Here is a 24,376-nt window from a genome sequence, read left to right as displayed (position 1 = left end):
GGCCCCTCCCCACCGCCCCCCTAACGTACATTTTGAAATAATGCCCCCAACGGCTGCGTTACCGTGAGCGTAGACTTCCATTTTCGAATTTTGTTGCGCGTGCAAATTCGAATTACGAAATTTCGAATGCAGCGGCCAATTTGCCTTTTTAACATCCGTTTTAGAGGCAAAGGCAGCTATTGATACAGCCTATAACAATTCCGAACGTAATTTATTCACTGCTAATCCACAACCAAAATTGCGTGCTAATAATGAAGCCTTTACCACAACAACGCACTGTCAGATGCAAACGTATCTTAGTAAAGTTAGCGCGGGAACGCACAGAGAGGTTATAAATCTCGTCGACACGAAATGGCTGACCAGCTCCATCCCCCTTTCACAGATCTATGTTGCAATAGCTGAGCTGCTGCAAAAGTGTGCGCCATAAATTTTATACAAGCACCAGAGTGTGCGGTAAAACTGGACTAGGGTTTGTGTGTGTGAAAATTCGTGTCGCGTAAGAGGAGTGGACATTGCCAGTTTTGCTTTGTGTTCGGGCTGTGTGCGAGTCGTGTCTACCAGATAGCGGTGTAACGGATTAATCTAAATAAATTGACAGAAACTGCGCTCATCGACATGCGGTTGGTTATCCGCCTTGTTCATTTAAACAATTGCTTATTTAGTCGAGAGTAACTCCATTTGGAGTACGTTAAATCTACTAAATAGATCGAAATTTGCAGGGCTTTTACACCAAGGTGACCGTTACCTAATCTCAGTCACCCGAATGCCGGCGACTGCACATTTTTTGCGTCCATTTTTTCCTTGGCTTACAGCCTTTCATGTAGTTTCCATCCGGACGGTTAGGGCTGAAAGAAGTGTGAATCGGCCCGTGAGCTCCGCTCAGGTGTGAACGCCGCCCGGACTTCCCAACCACTTAGTCTGACACTAAAAATACCTTTTCGTTTGACGTTGACATTGACGCCGCGTACGGCGAGCGGTAAACACCTCAATTCTGTTCGTCCGCGTTCAATGAATCGAAAAGTGCAAAGTATTTAACACTTTTTGGCATTGATTGGTATTGTCGTGGAGCTGTGCACACCCGGAAGCTGCTGATCCGATTTGTTTTTGGCTGTGTTTCGTGGTTGAAGAGTTATCACAGTGGGAAGCTAACTTGCCGTTGCAAAATTCAAATACCTACGCACTGCGGACGGCAACAGACAGCGAAGCGCTCACGGAACGGTGAGTCACCGCAATCTACACTACACCTCCCGCTTCGCGCCGGTCGAACGAGTCGGTCCGTGCGTACTTTAGAACCAATATCACTTCTTTGCTTGTTATTGTCAACAATCAACATGAAGTGTTCGGGCTGTCTGCAACCCATATCAAAGGAGGAGTGCATAGTATGCACAACTGATAGCTGTATGAAAGTATTTCATAAATCATGCGCCAATGCTTTGCGCTTAACCCCTTCACAGCTGGAAGACTGGACGTGCCCAGACTGTCGGGCGTTGGCAAAGAGGGGCGGTGACAACACCGACACTCCCGTTAGGCAGAATGTTACCTTCCGGGATAAAAGTAAATCTATCCCAAGTTTCAAAAATGATGCACCTTGCTCGGCCCCGGCCAGCCTTGACTCGATTGCCTCAGAAATTCGTCTCTTACATCAAGGTATGATTAAGATGCAGTCGGATTTTGCCGAACGATTCGATGCGTTAATCTCCAAACTGGCGGACTACGACCTGCGTATTAAATCTTTGGAGGAGACTGAAAAAGAAAAAGAAAAAGAAAATGAGCTCCTCAAGACACAGGTCGCGCATTTGCAAGATCAACTAAATAGACAAGCCCATATATCTCTCCAGTCAGAATTAGAGATCTTGGGTATTACTGAAACCCCAAATGAAAACCCTTACCACCTCGTTCTCACAACAGCCGTCAAAATTGGCTTAGACCTAGATGAGCGCGATCTTAATTATGTGTCACGGACTGGGCCTCGGCTTAAGGAGGATTCAGGTGACACAAACCGTTTGCCGCGCCCTCTGGTTGTCTCGTTCACGAGAAGAAGTAAGCGAGAGGACTTTATTAAACAAGCAAAAACACGCCGCTCGCTTGATAGTAAGGACATAGTGGCGTCCGGACCGCAAAGAAGAGTGTACGTAAATGAGCGGCTTACAAGTGACTGCCGACGTCTTTTTCGTGGCGCCAGGAACTTTGTGCGTGACAACGGTTACAAATACTGCTGGACCCGCCACGGGAACGTCTACATCAGGAGAGGAGAAGGCAAGGAGGGCAGTCCACCTATTCACATACGCAGTTTTGAGGACCTGGAAAGGATGTCTGCTGCAAGAGGCAAATAACTACCTTCTTCGGCTGTATGACCTTTTTGTGCAATGCTTTATAATAATATGTATTTTACGGTTTCATAATTTGCCCCAAACGGTCTCTCCTGAGACTATGTGTTGTTTTTTGTTATATTTATTTTTCATTGTTATAGTCGGGCATCTTCTCAGACTACACACTCATTACACACACACACCTCTGTTTTTAAAATACAACCACACTTTTCAAATTCAGTCTCACAGTTTTGCCATTTACTCTCACTACAAACACACCCCGCGTACACTCACTCACTTAGTTATGAAGTACACAATCACAATAACCACACTACTCCTCAGCACCACACAGTTTTTGATGGCGTTCAACTCAACACGTATCTTAAACATAACTCTAATATATTTTACTTACTACTATGGATACCCTTGAGCTCTTGACTGAAATTGATCAATCTCTAAATGTTGAATGCCACTTAATTCCTATTATTGAAAATTGTGGTAAAATTTTAAGTAAACATTCTGTTAAAATTTTACACGCGAACATACGGAGTATGCAACGTAATTTTGAGAGTTTTTTAGTTGTTCTTCAGAGGTTGAACACTCCATTTGACGTCATAGTCTTCAGTGAATGCTGGTTGAATGACTCGTCCATATTAAAACAGATTGAGGGGTATAAGTGCTACAGTTCCACTAAGTTTATCAACAAATCGGGAGGTGTAATTATCTATGTAAATAACAAATGGTCTGGTAATGTTACAGAACCTGAAATTGAAGACGCGAACAGCCTCATGCTAGATATTCCGAATGCTTTTACTCTTATTGCCCTATATAGATCACCTTCTTTCACGAACCCAGATAGCTTCATCTATTCTTTGGGGAGGACCCTCTCATCAATCAATCGCAACCCTTGTGTAATAGTCGTCGGAGACACGAACATAAACATCTTAACAGACGATGTCAACTCATCAGCCTACCTAAATTCACTGGCCGAGCACAATCTGATATCAAGCATAAACTCCCCTACTCACTGCCAGTCTTGTATTGATCACCTTTTTGTCCCATCAACAACCAAAGCAGAAGCTGTTGTCTGTCCCGTAGACCTTACGGATCATAGTCTGATCATGGCAGGTATCTCACCGGACTTACCCAGACCGCCTCCCTTTAAAAGAAAAATGCTTAAAATTGATTTTGATGGTCTTGCACAAGCTGCAGAGCAAATCGACTGGCCTGCTATAGTTAATTGCTCCTCACTTGACGAAGTGGTTTCCAGGTTCTCGTCTACACTATCAGATTTAGTATCCGGTAACTCCCGTGTGGTCCAAATCAGCCATAGTAAATTCAACATCAAACCATGGATGACGCCGGGTCTAATTCGGTGTTCCATGCATAAAGACAGGCTACATGCTGAAGTAAGAAAATACCCTAATGACCAAATCAAAAAAACTATCTACTCGAGGTATAGAAATTTTTACATCGGTCTGCTTCGTAAATTGAAGGCGGAATATGAGAGCGCAGAACTTAACAAAAATAGGAACATCCCCAAAAAACTTTGGCAATGTGTAAATCGGATATCCCATAGATCTCTAAAAAACAAAGGTGACTCCCCTCAGGAGCTCCTAAAAATAAAAAGTAATGTAAAAGACTCTCTCAATGAGTGTAATATGTACTTCACGTCAGTTGGCCAAGATCTTGCAAATTCCATCCTGCAAAGACTTCACAAAACTCATGAAACGCTAACCGCAGAGGCAAATATACATAACCCACCTTCACCATTGAGCTCCTTTTTTATATCACCCATAGATGCACAAGAAATATTAGATCTCATAAAAATGCTTAAACCAGATAGTACTCCGGGACTCGACAATATAAATCACAAAATTATCAAAGCAACTGCACATGTAATAGCTGAGCCACTGGCTGTTGTTTTTAACAGGAGTATTGAAGAGGGTACTTTCCCGAAAGTCTGGAAAATTGCAGCCGTAGTTCCTATATACAAGGATGGACCTAAAGATAGCCCTGGTAACTACCGTCCTATATCGCTGCTCGGAAGTATCTCTAAGCTGCTCGAAAAATTAATAAATAAACGTCTTGTTTCTTTCATTGAGACTAATGACATGCTCTCGAGTCGGCAGTTTGGTTTTCGCCAGGGTAAATCCACAGAGGATGCTGTTACTCTCTTAACAAATATTGTTTCCTCTCACCTTGATTCTGGGCAGAGTTGCATCGGTGTCTTCCTCGATTTGTCAAAAGCTTTTGACTCGGTTTCCATTCCCATCCTTCTTAAGAAACTTGAGTCTTACGGAATTCGTGGTAACGCTCTAAAATGGTTCACCAGTTACTTGACGGACCGTCAGCAATGCATCAAGATTGGCGAACATACTAGTGAGTTGAAAGCGATAACTTTTGGTGTTCCGCAAGGGAGCATTCTTGGCCCCACCCTTTTTCTTCTTTATATGAATGATATTACCTCTCTCCAACTGAAAAATGCTGACATCTTGTGCTACGCTGATGACACAGCACTTATCTTTTATGACAAGTCTTGGCAAAAGGCCCACATGAGAGCCGAGGATGGTATGATGGTGGTGGCGGACTGGCTTAACTCTAACCTGCTTTCTCTCAATACTAAAAAAACAAAGTTTCTCCGCTTTCATAAAACTGCTGCATCGGCACCCTTGGAAGGGCAATCTTTGAAACTTCACTCAATCTGCTGCCCATTTCTTTCTCACAGTGGCACCTGCAAATGCGAACAAATCGAACAATCGGAGACTATCAGGTATCTGGGGGTGATATTGGATGATAAACTTACGTTCAGAGATCACATCGGTGCTATGTCAAGGAGAGTTAGGAAACTAATCTACGTAATGAGAAATCTTCGGGACTCAATTGATGGTACAACCCTGAAATCTGTATACATGGCTTTGGGTCAGTCTGTCTTGGGTTACTGTATTCGAGCCTGGGGTGGAGCGGCATCTACTACTCTTATATCTCTCGAAAGAGCCCAAAGAGCAGTTTTAAAAGTGGCGCTAAGGAAACCTATCCGATACTCGACAGTGGCCTTATACAGGGATGCCGAGGTTCTCAGCGTCAGAAGACTCTTTTACTTAAGGGTTGCTGTGTCCATGCACAAATCTGTTCTGAACTCTGATTGTTACGGCGAATTGCTCGAAAAGCGTGTTTTTAGAGTTCCCTGTCCCGCTGTAAAAACTTCATTTGCTCGGCGTTTTGGTAACTTCCTCTTCCCACACATCTACAATAAACTTGTCAGGTTGTGTGATTATAAATACTGCACGGTCAGAGAAGCAAAGGTTCTCGTCTCACGGACCCTGATGAACTGGACATATGATGAGTCTGAAGAATTTATTAGAATAAATAATTGAAGAAGAAAATACTCCCCCCCCCCCACACACACACACACACACTAATACACAACACATCTACACTTTTACACACAACAGCACACACCCTACATCCATCCCTGATGCCTTTTCGTCTTCTGTGTACTTTTCATATTTTCGATTTATTGGTTCCTTAAATAACGCTTCAGCTTAGCCGTACTTAATTCTACCTGTTAATCGTTATTCTCTCCTCCACAGGACAGGCAATGCCTAGTGTGGAGGTCTGTCTTTTAGTTATTGTATTGTTTGATTCTGGCAATAAATATTTTCATTTTCATTTTCATTTTCATTTCATTTTCGTTTATTTTTACAAAGCCTACCAGTTCGCACTGGGCTCACAGTCTACAAAATAAAAAAATAAAGGCAGTGTCACAACATCGCGCTAAATCCTTGTCCAAATCAAGCTTGCAAGGGAGGAAGGAAAGTTGAAATGTCTACCCCAGACATCCGTAATTGACTGGCTATCTAAAAAGTGACGCACACCACTACACCCCGTATTAAGGACGTTATCGGCTACGCACTTATACATGTTTACTCATAAACGTAGATAAAGTGGAGAGTATTGCACAAAAACGCATCTTCCCACCACCCCCTACCACCGGCGGGCGAACGAATACATTCGACTAGCCCATTTGCAATATAGCATTGTGTGAGTGACCGTCTGTAGAGTCCACGGCTGCGGCAGTGTGGGTGCACCCACACCACGCCGCCTTGCTTAGCCCGTGCGTAGTTTCATGTACGTGTATGTACTGTAGGTATTGGTTTTCTGTAGCACCGCTGGGCTTTAACAAATTTCAAATTCACAAAATCGTGATTGGTCGGTATTTTGTTTGAATAAGGGACGCACCACCCGCTCGGCTTAAAATTTGCTAGCCAATAATTCGTTTAGGTGTAAAATGATGAGTTTTATCCAATTTGTTTACGTATCCGACTTGATTGTGATGTATTGCAGTCGGCAGCCACCCGATTGATATTTTGTTTGTTCCGCAGCCGTGGGTATTAATCATTAGAAATTATGTTACCATCAATATTTTTGCCGGTGAAGCGGAACACCTCAAAAAGCGCAGCAAAAAACATATCAGTCAAACAGAGACGCATTTATCGGTCCAAATGAAGCAATTAAGTGTGCACGCGCCACTACCCTAGACACCGGATGACAGGCGCTCTAATGATCGTCTTAGATTCCAAATATCAATTTCTATCAAGTTGGTCGAGCGCATCGACGTCCCTCTAAATTTGAATTCGGAACCCGGAAGTCCGCTACAAAAACCGAACTAATCAACCCTGGAGTTCGAAATTCTAACTTGTCTATTCATGGTCTTTTTGGCCAGCATGACGCTGATAATTCAAAACTTCGAAAATAGAACAATGCATGGCTTCCTTCAAGACGCCATTGTTTAATTGGAAAGGGCGTAGAGTGGAAACTGATCGCGGGCGCTGACGGTTATTGAAGTGTGAATTTTAAACCCTATTCTAAACACAATAGAGCTTGAGCCCATGCTTTTATTGATGATTGAAGCTAAGACTAAGATGGAAATTGCCAAGTCATTTCACACATGGCAACGTATTAGACATATGGTTCCAGGAACGTGATAATGTGAGTTTTAATTAGTTAACAAAGTTTCGTGGCACCCTTTCTAATCACCAAATACTTTAAAACGTTGCCCCTTCAAGGAACTTATGGAGCGAAATTATTGCAAAGAAAAGGATATGCTTCTCAGAGGTTCATAAAATACTCTAAGGAGATAACTATGCGTTAAGAAAAAAAGAATTGATTAAAACTATTGCGCAAATTGTACTAAAATCGCACTCGATTAAAAACTTCAAGTTTCAAAAATAGAACGTAACTGACGTTTGGCATAAAGGCGAGTGCACACCATCCGAGACGCCAGATGCGCCACGGCCGGTACGCCACGCGACAGCTTGGCGGGCCGTTGCTAAAACTAAGGCGCGCGGCCAAACGTAAATAATTATGGAATTAATAACGAGGTCTCGCCATCTGACGTTTGTGAGATATGTCATCGGATCTATCGGCCCTCAAATGTCCAATTAGAATGCAACTGAATTATTGGCTGGGTGTCGGAACGTCAAGTGTCTTCTATCCTTAGTTACGATGGTATCGTCGTTAATATTTTAGATTTTGCTATTGGAATTTATAGAGCTTATATACTTTATTAATTCGCAACTAGTAATAATTCCATACGCTAAACCAAATAGGTACATACTTAGTAAATACTTAGCACAGTAGATAAATCAAACAGTACGGAAGCTTCATACAAACGCTCGAAATCAGACTCACGCACACAGACGCACGCTTTACACGAGCTCTAAGCGAACCTCGCAGTCCATCCGTCGCGAGTGTCGCGCGCGTTGTGTTTTTAATAATAATTTTATTGCATGCACTGTCCGCTGTATTTTTAAAAAACATGCCACGAGTGTATTGCGTAGTATATGGCTGCTTGAACTCGGCATCTTCAAAACCAGAACTTTCATTTTTTAAACTTCGTAATAATTCTGAATAGTAAAAATGATTAAATATTACTTTTTAAATAAAGTGCTTACATCTGATTTTGTAATAGTTCTTTTTAAATTACGTAATTACGCTTTTTAACAATTTATGTGTTCTATTTGATAAAGTAATTTGCTCCGCGCGCTTTTGTACTAAGAACTGTATTTAAAATGAGGCAATAGCTATGTGAAAGTAAGTATCCGGTATTTTATTTATGAGAATAGAATATCTTCTACCGGCCTCTAATAGTACTTAATCAATTTATTCGATTATGTATTCGATCATTATAGAACCTAATTAACGTTTTATTTTTTTGTTAACTACTTAGTCAATTAATTTATTCCATTAGGTATTTGATAATTAAAAAACCTAAATAAACGTTTTAATAAATAAGTAAGTCAGAACCTTATTAATTTTATAAAGATTAAGAGTGCCAACCCTAACACTCAGTTGAAGTGTAGGTATTTAACTCGCCGAAAGGGCTAAGTTTCCGTACTGCTTTAGCTCATATATCTACTGTGTACTTAGCGCTAAATCCGCTATATTCACGAATAAATTCTAATCAGAAACTCATGTTTCAGAGCAGGTACTGTAGAAATTATTTTATTTTTGTCAGAAATATTGGACACGTTTACCCGATACACATTACATTCATAGCTATTCCTAGAAACACCTAAAAATTTAATACAAGGGAAGTTTTACGAGTTTTAAATAGTTGTCATTAAAAAAAGAGCCGTATTATAATTATTCCTGGTGTCAGACGTTAGTGGCGCAGTATGGCACCCGTGAGGACACGCCCTAATGATGCGCGAGCATGCAACGATCATAATCTGCTTGGCCATAAAGAAAAAAACTGCATGTTATTTTTGCTTCAAGAAAATAGAGTAATGTGAGCACAGATTATTAAGCATTTAACGTTTGTTTTCAATATAAATAAAGTACTCTCTTCAAGCTTAGTTGAAAGCTTCTAAGCTTCATTTTTATCTCTCAAGTATTCGTAACAACTTTAGATGCTCATAGAGTTCTATAGGTGTATGTTTTTATTTGGAAACGTCTTGAAACATATCCTTAAAGCACTTTCTTACAAAATCACTCGTCTATACTTAGTAAATAAGTGCTCGCGGAATGGAAAACAAGAAAACCCATTTTGTCTTATTTATTATAATATTGTTGTATTAGTGTTCATTATTTAAACGTACCAGATTTCCAAAAAATGCCTCGCGTTATTTACCAAAAAAAATCATGTATATCATAACAAGCAAGCTGTCGAACTCACCCAACGGGCTCCCATGAGAACATTAGCCTATTTAAACAATGTAGCATTGAAACAAAGGCCTGTTTGCTCTTAGACCTCTCACCGACCGTGGGACATCCCGGACAAAGGCTCCTTAACCGCGACACAAAAGGAATCTGTGGCAAGAAAAAGTAAAGAGGAAGAAACTGTAAGGGAATACCGCTCGGACGCTGATTGCCACATTGTTAGTTTTTTATTGTTTAATTCGCAGCGTAATCTGTGGTTGCGGTGGCGATGCTGCCAGTATTAACATTTGATATTCGAACGACTTGCACACAAAAAAAGGAATAAAAAGTAACCAGTTGTTTATAATCCTTCTTCTTCTTTTTTGATGATGTTGGCAATACACGTCGACGTCGACTTGATTTTTGCCATTTATAATCCTTCTTGGTTTCAAATTGTCTAATTTCGAATTTCAAATGTTCTATTTTTAAAATTACACAAGGGCCTTATCCTGTACTACCACCACTATCACCGCGGAGTATTGAAGAAGCTCCTTGTTATCACCTCTTCCCGTTATCATCTCTCTCACTTTCTAGAGACGCGCCATTGTCTAATCTTGAAATTTAAACGTTCCATTTTTAAACTGATTACTTTTTTATTCTGATGATTTCTGTTATACCTCCATGAAGTATTGATTAAAGAAACTCCTTGTTATCACCCATTATCATCTCCTCACTTCCTAAAGCCGCTTCCCTCTCACCCGGAGTGTCATCGGGCATAGTTCTCATAATCAAAAAAAGATTTGTCCCTCCGGAAGGCGGCCCCGCAGCCGGTCGGCCGGCAAACGATTATGGCCCTCCTCGGTTACACCCGCAAGATGACCCTTGAACACGCGTTCGGATATCTGTCAAGAATGTAAGAAAATCTAGAATTTTTTAAAAGTCAGTTTTGAAACAAAAAAAAATTGGTTTAATAACTAAATTGCCAAGTAATAGAGACGCACGACGACGGAAAAATTGAAGAATTTAATAACGCTTCGCTCTTCACCGATAAATGTTATTTCTTCTTCTCAGCCGTTACAATCTTGACGGAGTGATCGTAGTCGTCAGAATTATTGTGGGCGGATGTTGCTCGCCTTACGATAAAAAATATTATTTCTCTTTGGATAAAACTGTTCAGACATCAAACAGATTATCTTCAGCCGTCTGAAATGAAATATCGTTTTAATTTCCTATTAGATTGGCTGGCTATCAAGCTAAATTATAAACGCCATCATACTACTTAAAAACCGAATACATTTTTCAAATAAATTCAAAATTGGAACGCATCGTATCCGAACGCAGCGCAAGCGGCCGGCAGACAGGAAGGAAGCGTAAGCGGACCGCGTGAGAAGCGCGCGCGCACCGTGTGAACAACGGCACAGGTGGTGCCTCCCACGGGGCTGAGATTGGGGGTGTCTTGGCGTTACAATGTCGTCTTTGACCACGTGGGAAGGGATGTTAATTGGGTTTGTCCGAACATCATTAGATGACAATAGGGTAGTTGACACATTAATCAACTGATGAATCAACTCAGGTTTTTTTAAACGTGATTATCCCATAGATTTTGTATGGCAATACCAGCCGTCGACGTTATGATTTGCCCAACTTAATAATTTTATTATTTGTTAATTTCAAAGCAAATAAAAATCTTAAGCTATGCCTTGGTGAAATGTTTTGAGACTTAATTTCAGCTACATTTTATCGACGATTTCGTTAAATAATTTGCAGTAAAACTACTGCTATTAAATAATAGACATAGAGAACATCAGAAAAGATCATAGCAGAGGCAAGACTTTCTTATTAAAAAAATATTACAACCTAAATACAACGAGAGTGAGGACAAAAACCTTATTCTTTTTTTTAACACTGCCACTTTGCAGCTTCCTCTGAACTCGGGGACCTTTGAGGTCATAATATCATTATTTATCGCAAGTGTGGTCCCAAATGGTCTAAAGAGGTCCCCGGTTTAAACAATAACGGGTGACTCAGATGATGGGTTAATAAAAATGGGGCAAGTGCGAACGGGACCGATTTAGAGGTCCTGTATAAATATAAATACTAAAAATAAATGTAAATTGTATGTACCTAACTGTGCCTGGTTTAAATAAAAATAGTTACTCGTAGTTACCTCTATTTTCTGTTTAGGATGTTATTGTAGTAGAGTTTATGGTTTATATGACTGAAATGTTTTATGATCCATGTTTGTCTGAGATTCTTTAGAAGGCCTGGGTTACAGAATGTACAATTTCTTATTTGTTGTTACTGGGAAAATATCTTTCTATCAGCTTCCTGATAAGTATGGAAGAATATGACTTTCAAAATGAGGTTAAATTGGCAAACTTTAGAAATACTTATTTGTGAGGAGGTTTTCATTAAGTGGTCCAAAAATGTCATGCAGTGATCCCTAAAATCATCACCAATCGTTCCGTACCGAAGATCAGGGGCGACGACCTCCCCGAATGGTCCAATCCATAAGATCAGCGTAAAAATATCCTAATGAGTTATAATGACTAACTATGGACTAATTCCGAATTATGATCAAGAAATTGGTTTGATAGAAGCTTCAACGACCATGAAGGAATGGTAATCTACTTAGTACTATATTTTGTCACGATTTAGGCATATTATTATTATGACTCAAGAACTGAATCGGGAAATCGTCAGTTCGATCTTCGTCAACAGCTGAATTATTGTGATTCATCACAGCAATTAAACAGCGGTTGTGTTCACCCAAATATCTAAACGCGTCATGTTTAGAGTACGAAAAAGTTATTATGTTTAGATAAAGGCAAAAACTTTTTTCAAATATGGAAAAAAAATTAAAAAAAGGAACGAAAATTTGAAATTGAAAAAGGAACGAGAATTCAAAATTTAAAAAAGGAACGATAGACCTGACAGAACAGCGCGGCGCGCTCCTCGCCGACTCCCGCGCAGACGGCGGAAGGAATCAGGGCTCGCTCCCGCGTCCGGCGGCACTTCCGGCGTGCGCACGCGACGCCGATCGCCCGCCGATGCATGGGATGCCAGTCGGAACGATGCTGGAAAGAAGTTTGGTCATTATGGTCATTTGAAGGTCTCTTTAGGATTTTTGATAGTTGAGTAAATAAAAGTTTAGAGCGTTTCAAAACGTAGTTCTCTACACCATTAAATGAAGTAAGTGATACTGTATGTATACTGCTTGTTAATAAAAGCATCATCACAGGTATCCTTGACATCCTGAAAAAATATTGTCTTAATGCAAACCTTTGACAAACTAACAATTATTGTAAAACTTATCTGATAATGTTATGACCGGTAGAGTCCTAAGTAATTTCGCAGCCAAGGCTATTTTTAGACTTTTAAAAGGTAACGATAGAGTAGAGCTTTAAAAGGTATTCGTAATAAATATTCACTTGATACAAAATGTAGAGCTAACTGGCTACATTTTTTTTGCAAAATAACACCTATCACATCTTCATAAAAAGCCTCAGCGTTTACTGTACCTACCTTTAATTTCACGCCGCTTAGGAAGTGGCCTGAACAAAAGCGTCAATCTACACAATCAGTCCGTACGACTGGCCACAGTTCCGGGGCGGCTTCCGAAGGCACCGCCCGTGATTGCGCACGCGCCTCTACTTTGATTCCACGTTTGAGCGTGAAAATATAGTCAAAGAACACTCTACTATTGTCAAACATCCATTAATTAATCTATTCATGATGACAGTGCTCGATTACTGTTATTATTATTATGAACAGTAACTCTTTTAGATAAGAAAAATCGTTGAAATGTTAGAAATCCGTTGCTAATTTTTGCATCCGTTTAAAAAAAGTAAAAAATAAAAACATTAAAAAAGAGGTTAAAATTTTCAAAAGTGCACTTATTGCAGGTACAAAAGATTCCAACGCATACTTATGTGCGTGCGTACATGTAAATTCAATGAAATCGTACTTACGGTTGTATCTACCCTCCACCGGCGATTCTCTTCATTCCGATGACCACTGACAAAAACTGAGCTCATTTGTTCAAATTGGATCTTCAAAACATCTGAACACTTGCTACCTCGTCTTCAGTACAAATGAAGCGGTGATCTCCCATCGTCCTTATAAGTACCGTCTGAAATAAGCGCGTGCGCTCCCCGCAAGGTGTATTTTGGAAAGCCGCGGGGGCATTCTGAAGTAAGTAACCTGTATATTTTTACTGGACAAAGAAATGAAAGAAATATAAATAGAAGTAAACAAAGAGTAACCGTGACATTGGTCGACGAGCTTTTTTTGTTGCTTGAGGAGGCAAAGGCATATGACAAAAAAATCTTTTCCCCTGGAGCTTTAGCTTGTAACTTTTTTCAAGGTCGTAGATAAAGTAAAAAAAAAATATTTATTCGTTTTGGACTATTTTATAGTTTTTACCTATTTGCTGATCGTCAAATCTTAACCTTGACCTTGTCTCAAAGTTTTGTCTTACGCGAGACATCATCGCCGGCGCGATCAAGGGCCATTGACTGGTGGCGCGACCCATGATAGTCCGCGCCACCATGTCATTCACGGCGTTGGTGTAGTTAAAGCTTAAATGATGGGAAGAAGCGCAGCAAAAGCTCTAGCTACTTATCTTTTGTTTTAAAGAGAAAAACACCTTTTTACCATCGAACAGTCGATAAATTTACGAATCAAAATTAAACCGATATTCGTTTTAAATCGCTAGCCATCCTATTAATTTAATCGAATATAATAAACAAATTGTACGTAACACCACCATTTAATTTCCGCTCAATTTTTAACGCTTTCGTGGAACACTTCATGGAAAAAATACTGATTCGGGCGGCCATGATAATCTGCATTCAATGTTTACTCTTTATCTTTAAAATCATTTTTCAGGCAGGCAGTAAAAATTCCCTTGTCATTATTGAGTGCCTTTGGAATATCAATTACACGTGTTTTCACTTTTGTTTAAACATTTTAACTGCTATAGCAAGTTAAGCTTTTATTGTTTTTGAAGTTCAGAGTTTAAGACATAATTATATGGCTCTAAGTATGCTAGTTTCTATAATACTACTGCCTTGTAAAGGATCAATATTTTACAAGGACGTATTGACTACGAAATTCTATGTGTAATTGTTTACCGTTTAAAAGTCATAATCAGTCTCTGTTTAGAAGTTTTTCTTGTAAAAAAGCTCCTAATAAATGAATAACACCCTAAAGCCCTACATATTTACCTTCATTTATGTCAGTGTCTGTATCATACTTAGGTATTTGTATGAGTACTCTACTCCCATATTTAATACAACACAGTCATCATTTTCATGACTGAAATGCAGGTCTAGAGCTTCCTCATCGAGGTATAAAAACACTATAATTTAGACCCTGAATTCAATATTCCAACAAAATTCAAATCACTAATATGAGGAAAAATTTGAATTATAAAAATTCCTTCCCAATTTCCTATCGATCTTAATTAAATCCAGCCAAGGCTTCCGTCAATTAAAACAAGCACCTAATGCGATAGTGGCGCCCTCGTGCTAACTGGCGTTCCTCAAGGCACAAATGAGGTGCTAATGAATAATTTATGCTCCCGCCAATTATAATCGCGTAAGAATGCACGGGTGTGGACTGGCATAAGTATATTGATTAACAAGTTTTTACATTAATTACTAGACTTAATGTTGATAGCACGTAAGCACTATAAAAAATATAGACTAAGACTCCCAGAAAATTACAGACTTTTTCAGTCAATAGATTAGTCGTGCTGTTATCAGTATGAACATTGAACATGACTGCATTAAAGTGCGGACATTCTTCAGATTTCGGTATCGGCTGACTCTTATGGTTTTCACCATCAATGCCTAATTTTTAAGTGACCCCTATGCTATGGTAACATATAATAGGAATTTTGTTTTCATAGGGGTCACTTAAAAATTAGGGATTGATGGTGAAAACGGGCATAAGACTCCCCGCAAATTACACACATTTTTCAGTCAATAGTTTAGTCGTGCTATTAATCAGGTCTTGGCCTACATTTTAACTGATAGATGAAATGATTAAGCCGAAGGTGAAGCGAGCTTTCCCCACAATCTTCATTCACAGAGGAACTGACTATCTTACCTCCAACTATCGGAACAAAATAAATGTAAAATATCATTCTCAAGTGTCCAGAGACAGGTGTACTACTACATTACCTTATTTAGTTTGGGGACATCGTATCGACATAGTGTTCATCATCATCAATCATCATTTCAGCCACAGAACGTCCATTGTTGAACATAGGCCTTGTAGGTGGTAATCTTTGCTTGATTATAGGATTTATTTAATAGACTAGATGTCAAGACAAGCCCTTCGTGAATGAATACTTAACCAGCTTTAATATCTAGTAAAAAATATCAGTCACAGACGTTTCTTTACTCACACCAATCTGAATCCCAACGAGGCGACGCGAAGAAATTTAAAAAATTCACTCCAACTACCGCACTGTTTGCTGAGGGCGCATTTAAACCGATGTTGTTCTTGAGGGAGGCGGTCGAGTACCTCCGAAGGCACACAGCCTGTACATTGCAAAATCGCCTCTATTACTTAGGACGTAAGAAGCCACCATTTTTAGCTTGACGTGCCGTCGCCTGTACCTCCCCGGTGCGTGGTGACGAGAATTACGGAAATAAATGAAGAAGAAGCTCTTGCCACGACGAATTTATTTGGGAGGAGCTAGGTTAATGATGTATTTGTATAGTTTGAAAGTTATAGGTAGGTATATTATTTTTTTAAATAGTAATCATTAACAAGTGAAATAAGTGTTGATTTGATCCATTCAATGACTCACGAAAGTATTTTTGAATATTATTTCTTAATTTTAATACCAATCAGTTCGGAAACTTTGCGTGATGTAGGACGACCAAGCACTTGAATTTCATTGAAATCATGACAATTTTTGTACATATCTGTAATATTGCCTCTAAGTCCTCAAAAGTTTCATCAAAATCCGTTGAGTACTTTTAGCGTAAATGAGCAACAAACATTGTTTCCCGTATCAGATGTCACAACAATGGCAATAAACCCAGGGCCAGATTATTTCAATCTGAAGATTTAAAGCTAACATCAAAAAGCCTGTAAAAGCCTAGAATCTAAATCTGTCTCTAGGCAGACAGGTAAAAAGGGCAGTAAGAAAGCAGCGCAGACGGGACACAAAGAGCGCGCGTGAAAGGGCAGACAAAGTCATGTATCAAGTTCACTCGCGGAGGTTAACCAACCGTCCTCCCAGTACAGTTGCACAGGTAAATTAGAAGGGTATCTTTAGTCTTTAGGGTTTACTTGGCGGTCAGTGGTTCAGTGGTCTTTTTAGGTGAATGACCGGAGTACCGGAATCATTGCCTTTTAAAAGGAAGTTTGAGTCTCAATTTAAAAACACTGGTTGGCAATCTCTTGAAAATTGCTCGGTGCCTCAAATCCTATATATGACTCTACCTTTATGATTTGTCTAGACTCTGTCTTTCAAATGCTCTAGACTCTAGAGCATTTGAAATGTATTTAGCAGACACATGAAATGTGTATACAAATACTTTTGGAAATACCTAAACACTTGTGCTCGCCTCCTAAGATTATTCTCCGATAAAACTACCGACTAAAATAGGGGTCAAAGTGCATATTACGAAACAACACTCGATTCAAGCTCAAGCATATTCATTAATAACCATTTAATTTTAAGCTGTTTTACTGTTACGTATTAAGGACCTCGTTTATTTGGCCGAGTATACCTGTAAACGACGCCTTACCCAGAGGTAAGATTCAGACAATACCCAGCACAATAGTAACGCAATAGCTGCTCACAGTTATCAGACCGGACCACTTTCTTCAGCACAATGCTGCCTAAAGTTACCGCAAGGTTAAACTGGGAAACAAAACACTCGAGATATTTGTGAGGTTTAAAGTGTCAGCTGTCAGACGAAAAAAGTATACAAACCTTTTTCTTAGCATTGAGGTGAAGGTCACTACAACCTTTTTCTTAGGTGGCATGTTAATTTATTTACAAAACCCTCTATAAATAAATAAAGAGAAAAAAAAACCTTTTCTTCTTTTTCTTTTTGGGAAATGCCTAGTGTCAAATAAAGTAGATATGAATGCTTTAGTTGCCAGTGTTGATGGATAGGTATTAATGAGGGCTATCGTTTCTATACTTAATAGTTGGCACCCCTGGCGATTGACAGGACCTTACTCTACAGTGGCGCCATCTTGATGAGTGCAAATGCGATAGTCCTCCTACCACTTTAGCACTCACCAGATGGTGCCACTGTCTTCGCTACTAGCAAGCGACAGGACCTTACTCTACAGTGGCGCAAACTGGTGAGCGCTAAAACGATAGCCCTCATTAAGCAGTTTTAAAACAAAACACAACCTCCTAATCATCATTTTAGCCATAACGCAAGGACGTCTACTACTGAACATAGGCCTCCTGCAATGATTTCCATATTGACCGGTTGTACTCCTAATACCTACTCGTTTTAGGGTTTATTTATAAAAAAAACTTAAAAGCATACAACTTTTATAAATATTGTATTACAATGGTGTCGAGAAGTGAACAAAAGTTAGCCCTTTTCAAAACAAAACTAAAATCATCTTAAAAACTGCTCAGACCCTATTTCTATTCAAAAACAACCTACTGTATACCTATAGGAAGAGTGTAGGGACGTCTCATTTGTAAAGACTGCAGATGAAGCTTCAATATAACCTATAGTCGTCCCTCTCTTTATTTTTTCTTCCACTAAAGTCTAGGCGGCAAACTTAGGGGGTTTGTCTTACCCCTTTTGGGGGGTCCTTCAGGCCCTTATCTGTTGTAAGTTTGTACAACGTGGATCGCAGGGCGCCCCCTTCGGCGACGTATCTTGACTCGTGTTGCTGGTAAACTTGGAATTTCGGGCAAACAAATAACTAGCCTTGAATGTTTTCTTTCTTGCAACAAGATCTTGGGTATATTTTGTTATCATGATGAAATGTGATAAAGAAAACGTCACAACATAAAATTAAATATGACTTAATGGTTCGTGTGATACCGACACTTACGTCTACTCATACAAACCGTGTTAATTCGTACTAGGATTTGAGGACCACTGAACCTAAACTCTATATTAAAAACCGCACATACATAAAATGAATACTAAGGAAACTTATATTTTTCACAAAATAATCTGTAGGTACAATAACAATACCGACAATGCTACGCACAGATTGTTTCAAACTGACGTAGGTATTTAGGTATTTCCGACTGTAGTTTAAATTAGGGAAAAGACCAAAGACTTACAGTTTTCCTATCCTATTATACCTACCACCAAAAAAAGTGTTAAAAAATATTTATTTTAGCAAGTAGGCTTTAAAAAGCACTTACTGTTACTAAGATTATCCGGTCATTTCCTAAACAGCCGTACTATGCACACCACCTGCGACTCACTCGCATGCAAGTTGCATCTTTTTATTTCCCGGCTCAAACGGCCACAATGGGCTGATTAGCCGGCACAACTAGACCCGGACGGCACACCAAATTGATGCTTAGGCTTTATAGAAATTAAGGCTTTTTAAGCCTAAACCACTAAACCAAATTGATGCTTTGGGTTTATAAAGGAATAAGAGACTAATGGCACTTGAAGTGTTAGGAGAATTGTGTGTTTCTTAGACTAAACTCCTTGGAGAAGGGTAGAAACATTTAAAAAAAAGTTTTTATTACAATCAGAGATTCGACATTTGAAAATGACGAAAATACCTGAAGTTTTCCAAACTAACACCAGCACCAAAAATGATTTCCAGATACTACTTTATAACCGCAAGTTTTCTTAGAAGTTCAAACATGCTACGTAAGAAAGACAACTAAAGTCTGGTATAATCCTGTAAAAGATTTAAACTTTAAACCAAAAGCCAAAACTTTACTCGAATTTAAAGCACTGTTTTACGTTTTAATTCTCATTACGTAAACGAAGCCAACGAAACCAACCGTTCGCAATAAAACTTCATACCCTTTCCAATCGAGTGCAAAAAAAATACAGATCTTCCGAATCACTATTAAAAAGTATGAAAATAAACCCCTGGACGGTTCTGAACCCTGTAATGCCGAGCCTTCCCGGCCCGGTAAGATTGACAGACGAAGGGTTGAGGCGGGGGGCGATAGGGGGTTGAATTGAAAGAGAGTGGAAAAAATTATACGTGGCAAGCGACGCATCTTAACTTTCCAGCGCACGGCCACACGGGTTGAGATTTTGGTTTGAGAAAATGGGGGATGAAAATTGAAAATTATTTATTTTTGAAAAAAAAATATTGTGTTTTGCTGTGTTCTCTGAAAAGGGCATACGATAAAGAATTTGAATTTGAAATTCTAAATTGGTTGAGTAGTTATATGAGAGTAGGTACGAAATGTAATGAAAGTAGGGAAAATATGACAATAATTAATGTGAAATATTCCACAACACTTTCCTTCAAGTAACAAATACATTATTCCCATCCGTATTTAACAATTTTAAATTATTTTCGGCCTGTGCGGTTACAAATATAATTTTACCTCTACTGCTTTGAGACAGGAAATCAGTCACTACTAGTGACTGGCACTTGTTAAACATTTTATAGAGCAGTTACTTACCAGTAGGTATTAACATCTTCTCAGCTTCATTTCAGCACTGGCCTATTTATTGTCCGGAAGCAGTGGTAGGGTTAATACTAGGACGTGTAAAAGTGATTTTTAAAAGCCTACTTGCAAAAAATAAATGAGTTTTTGTTGTATTTAACTAACATAACATCCAGAAAAACCACAATAAAACCAGCCGAACTTGACATTACGAACCGTAACATGCCCTCACAAGCGGAACACGAATGTAATTAAAAATATATATAACAAAACAAAAAGTCTGTCAACTCCTTGCACTTTTCTAAGTATGAATTATGCCGCTCGGTGTATTCGTTAAGGGGCGGATCCATTCATTCTTTTTGTCCGCAGTTAAGGAGGTCCAAGGGGGGCCCCCTCCCCCTGAACTTGCGACTGAGGAATATTTTTTTCTAGACTACTCGACGATGCTGGAAATCGACACACTTGCCGTAGTTTGTTCCGCTCGCTACAGCGATGATAGTTCGAGTGACTTTCGTTTTAGTTCGTTATTTTTGCGGGTTTAGTTCGTGATTAATTTTAATGTGGACTCTCAGACTTCCGTAATTGTTTTAATTTGAGCGTCTGGTTATTTTGTTATGTCATTACCGGGATAATTATCGTACAGCTAAATAACTTTGCCGGCGGGTTGATGGGTCTTTACATCATTATTTTAAGAAGCTAGACACTTCGTTAAATGTAGAGTCAAATGAAAATAAGAAATTAAAAAAGCTTTTCAAAGTTTCATCACAGTCTACTCTTCTCCCTCACCATAATCAACTAGTGTGGTGAAAAATAGGAACATAGTTTTATCTTAAAACATCCCTCACTGAAAAGCATACTCTCCCAATGGAAGCTGTATAATTATTTCCAGCAATCAAAAAGAAACTTCCACATAAAACTTTTTATCGATATAAAATCTATCGTATCATTCCCCTCCCTACCAGCAAGGAGGTTTAAGACGGTAATGAAGTGAATTCCTCCGCTCTTTGAGCCGCCACCTCCAACACTTCCTTGAGCCGCGAATGACGTCATCCCACTGCATCCCAACATCTACTTGTCTTGTGTACTTTACGGGGAAATATTGCACCTGCATTTATTTTGGCATGGAAAATATATTATTTTGTCTGATTTAAGGAAAAAGTAACATCTCATGTCTGAAACTATTTGAATAGGAACAGTCGACATTGCATCAGACTAAAACATTCTGAGCACTTATTGTGGCTATTTTATAGGTATTTATGTAAAGAATAGACAGTAGACACATAGAGCACATTATACCAACATAATTGTTGCAAACTCGACTATATTACAATAACTATACATACGATAGCTTGAAGCACCGCCGTCTCTACCTTTGTGAAATAAGCGGCAAAAGCTTAAACAGATGTCCTTTAAGTCCTAATTTGTACTCTTTGCAAACTACAGTATTATTATTTATAGTCAAAACCATTACCCAAAATACTCCAACAAACATAAAACCATTCAATCAACGATAAACAAAGGCAGGTACGAGTAATTGCACGAAAGTGCAGAAGTTACGAAATAAAGGTTATCTTACATCGTACTTAGCGCAAGTCTGATCAGATAGCGGGCGTTTCTAGGGAATTGCTCGAAGTGGATGCGTTTTACAAACCTATCTATTATTGTTGAAAAATCGCTCTTATCTCAACTGCTTAAGATCCCAGTGTTGAGCTTTAGGTGCCGCCTGTACAGACAAGTTACGAGTAGTTCAGTCCTTGATGGACTAATTGTGATAGTTACTCGTAAGTCGAGTTATTTGAGTACTTATTAAAAGTGGAATTAGTACGTTATAGCCAGTACTAATACTAGTACGTGCTACTAGATATGTGTATTTTCTTAACCTACCTATCTACTTACATCTCGATCTGTGAGGACCGTGACTCATTGTTTGAGTAAACCATGACCTTCCTATATAATAAATACATAGTCACGAACTCTTCATTTTTTTTGGCAATGAAATATACGAAATTCAAGCTTCGAAATTATTCAAATTCATACAAGGCATATATTTTTGTAAAGTATTTTTTGCGACTTGTATGCAAACTGGAACTTTTTATTTACGAACGTGAATTCTATCGTCAATACGAACTTATGATACAGAGTTAAATCTTTATAAAAATGCCTTTAATTTACCTCTTTAATATGGGGCGGTGAAAATATCTCATTATTACTAAGGCTGAGTTGCACCACCTAACTTTGACGATAACAGGTGTTTTTGTATGAAGTTTGACAGATTTTTGACGTTTGTTACAGTAAACCCAGCCTTAGTGATTCATAGTGTCACATAAATACTAAGTGGATAGATTAGCCACAAGAAACAAGAATATTGGCTCTATGTCTGAAATTTAAAATTAAAGAATGATTAACGAAGATCAGATTGGATATGTTACCAGCTGTTATTCGTACTTCACGAACTTCTCAAATGCAACTCAAGTTGTTTACAAACTGACCTCAAGCAATATTAACCCTTCTCTAAGTTGTCCCAAATCAAGTCGCTTAATACCCAAAGTTAAGTTGAGATTAAGACGCAAATGTCTTGAAGGTTAAGTTGGCGGGAGGGTTTGTTTTGGCAATTAAGAGGTCACAAATAGGAAGAACCTTGTAAGGTATTATACGTAGAATCTTGTAACATGGAATGAAGAAATTGTTATGTTTAAAGTCACTAAAGAGACTTTAAAAGTTTTCAGAATTTATATTTTCATTTTGGTTTTAGCCTCCTTTTATTGAGTACCAAAATAGCTTTTAAGCTTGTGAAAACAAACATTAATTAAGACTGATAATCGCGTGAAATTTCATTACAATGTGTGTCTGTCGTAATACCTATCTCATGATGTGTGCGTAGGTATCTAAAAGCTGATTAAATGCCGTGGGCGCAGTTATAAATAATGTCAAGGGCACTTCTGTGTATTTTAGTTTGAAATACTAAAGTAGTAAAATTTGATAAAGCCCTCTTTTGTTCACTATTAATAGAAATAGCATTATTAAACTTGTTAGATATAAAAATGAAAGATAATAATCCACAAGGTGAACAGATGACCTCGTAAAGGTTTCAGGAAGGCGCTGTACTTATCAGGCCGCTGCCAAACAACCAATCTGAAAATCATTGGGGGAGTTCTATTCAGAAGTGGACGCCCTGTGGCTGAAATGTAGATGATGATGCAAAATGAAATGTCTTATGTTTTCCCTTTTTCTTTATCCACAACGAGGATGCTCTTGGCCAGTATTTTACCTGATGGAAAGTGAGGATCAGGCCGAAGATGTACTAACTTTGCTCAATCTAAAGATCATAGAATTATCTTATCCCATTTCGTGTGCCAAATAGTGACGTATTCGCGGTTATTGCTCTACTTAACCCACATAAATATTTACCACTCCTAGACGAGAGTTAGTCATCGCAAAAGACATAAAGCCGTCCACAGACGCCACAACAACGTGAGTCAGCGTTTAAGCGCCGCGGCCCAATTGTCGCAAGACGGCGTAGGATGTGGCAAAGGTTAAATCCATAGCGTCACATCCTCGCGCGCTTCCTGCTTAGTCGCGTCTAATTGTCGCGGTGTGTGTACGCGTATGGGTGCCTTTATGTTACGAGAATAGACGGCTTTTTTAGGCTGTAACATTCATAAAATTATTTTTTGATGGCGATGCTGCCCATGTAGGCTTTTTCTTAAATTAAAATGATTATCTTGAAGAGTATCAGTAAGCAATGTGTTGGATTACAGATTAGTTACGAGAACATGTGTTACAACTTACATCTAGAAGAAGTACAAGAAAGTAAAACTCCATCCTTCTTTTAGAAACTTTCACCCTAAATATAAAATTCAATGGTCACCCAAAAAATAGACAGATTTTTGTTGACTTCTTTCAATAGGTATATTTTTCAATCCAAAATATTCAAATAGATATTCTGAAGTTTCCTTGCTTCACCTGTACATCTGCTTTTGTTAGGCTGTGTCTGTCAAAAAAGTGTCCAAATGCGTACGCGCAGCCGCGAAACCATACGCCGCGTGAATTGAGCGCGCGGATTAATTGTACAGAGGATATTCCTTAATGAGTGATTAAGCGGGAAGAAGATCGTTTGTGGGTCACGAGGCAGATTTCACAACGGGGTTCACTTTGAGCGGACCGTCTTGTGAGAGATTTACAAATGACAGACAAAACAATACAAATATTTATTAAATCAGATATCAGAATTTAACAGGATGTAACTATCAATCTAATAAATTATTAATTCAATTTAGGGACTTATTTCAGTTTAAGCACTTCGTGTAAAAATACAGGCTTT

The 24,376-nt window shown here is 38.9% G+C and overlaps 1 long non-coding RNA gene across 1 annotated transcript in view; it reads right to left on the bottom strand.

The window, feature by feature from the left end:
- LOC135080761 (uncharacterized) overlaps window positions 1–9,821 on the bottom strand; it is a 61,551-nt gene extending 51,730 nt beyond the window's left edge. The window contains exon 1 of the long non-coding RNA XR_010259071.1: window positions 9,490–9,821. This is a non-coding gene — a long non-coding RNA (uncharacterized LOC135080761). The remainder of the gene's footprint in view (window positions 1–9,489) is intronic.
- Window positions 9,822–24,376: the final 14,555 nt, after the last annotated feature.

This window comes from Ostrinia nubilalis, chromosome 18 (genome assembly GCF_963855985.1).
Source record: "Ostrinia nubilalis chromosome 18, ilOstNubi1.1, whole genome shotgun sequence".
In the NCBI taxonomy this organism is placed as follows: domain Eukaryota; kingdom Metazoa; phylum Arthropoda; class Insecta; order Lepidoptera; family Crambidae; genus Ostrinia; species Ostrinia nubilalis.
Note: the sequence above shows the minus strand (reverse complement) of the source record. Positions and strands in the feature narration are given on the sequence as shown.